Source organism: Nomascus leucogenys, chromosome 14 (genome assembly GCF_006542625.1).
Source record: "Nomascus leucogenys isolate Asia chromosome 14, Asia_NLE_v1, whole genome shotgun sequence".
In the NCBI taxonomy this organism is placed as follows: Eukaryota; Metazoa; Chordata; class Mammalia; order Primates; family Hylobatidae; genus Nomascus; species Nomascus leucogenys.
This window is the reverse complement of record NC_044394.1, coordinates 45,169,242-45,170,786: the sequence shown is the minus strand read 5'-3', so window position 1 is coordinate 45,170,786 and position 1,545 is coordinate 45,169,242.

Below are 1,545 nucleotides of genomic sequence, written 5' to 3'. Positions count from 1 at the left end.
CCACTGGGCCCAGCTGAAAATCTTTTTAGTAAGCTCTTCCAGTGATGCTAATGTAGCCAGTCCTCAGAGAGGCTTTGAGGAATCAGAGGCTTACAGCAATAAATGACTCTCTGCTCCCTCCCCCAAACCTCATTCATCCACTCTCTCCCCTCCTTCTCTATAATGCTCTAAAACCTCATCCTTGCTTTACAAAAAAAAAAAAAAAAATTCCCCAGCTCCTGGAGAAAGGGGAAAGATTGTTTTGTTATATGCCCATCAGGGAGGGAACACTGAACATTCAACTTGGCTTCAAAACTTGCCAGTATAACACAGTGTTTATATTTCCACTTTCACAGATGAGAAGACTGAGGCTCAGAGAGGGCTGCTAATACTAATGGCCAGCTGCTATGTACTATGTGTCTGCATGTGCTTGATTCCTGACAGCAGTTTTGTGAGATATGTACTCCCAAAGTGTCCATTTTACAGATGAGAAAACTGAGACTCGAAGAGTCTTGCAGAAAGTTGTGCAGCCTATAAGAGCAGCTGGTGGAGCTAGAATTCAAGTCTGGGCCTTCTCATCTCAGATCCTAAATTTGTTTCTGGGGCCCAGCACTGCCTCTGTGTCAGGGGGATACAGACCCTACCTGCTTTCTAAATGACCCCTTCAGGAAGTCGGAGGCTGAGCTGAAAAATCAGGGCCAGGCAGGATTGGAATATTTGAATAGCAGTAATAAAAATTTGGTAGGAAATGAAGACAACTGGCTGCTAGTTTCATTAAACATGCTCCCAGAACACAGGCTAAACTGAGATAGTTAATCAAAGACAACTGTAAATCTCAGACTGTCTTTTCACAGCATTCAGAGACCCAAAGAAACAGCACGAAAATTATGAGAGCTATAATTCTAAATTGTGTGAGGCAAGAGAACATAGGGTGGACTATTTTGAATACAAGCTCTGTAATTGAACCTCTTGCCTTATTATTCTTTAAGCCAGGGATTCTTAACTTGAGATCCATCCACTTCCAAAGGATCCATGGATAAAATTTAGGGGTTCTTGAAAAGTGTAGGCAAGAGACCACAATAATATTAGCAGTGCCTAGGACTTTGACACCAGTGAAAACCACGGATATATTCATATCATATTAAGGGTGTTAAAGACACCTAAATATTATTTTGCTCATCACTACTTAGAAACTATGGTTGTTATTACACCTGCTTTTAGGTCTTTAATTATCATTATTTTTTGTTTTTTTATTTTTATTTTTTGAGACGGAGTCTCACTCTGTCACCTAGGCTGGAGTGCAGTGGTGTGATCTTGGCTCACTGCAACCTCTGCCTCCCGGGTTCAAGTAATTCTTCTGCCGTAGCCTCCTGAGTACCTGGGATTATAGGTGCATGCCACCATGCTCGGCTAATTTTTGTATTTTTAGTAGAGATGGGGTTTCACCATGTTGGTCAGGTTGGTCTCGAACTCCTGACCTCATGGTCCACCCGCCTCGGCCTCCCAAAGTGCTGGGATTACAAGCATGAGCCACGATGCCCCGCCATAATTATCATTATTATTTAG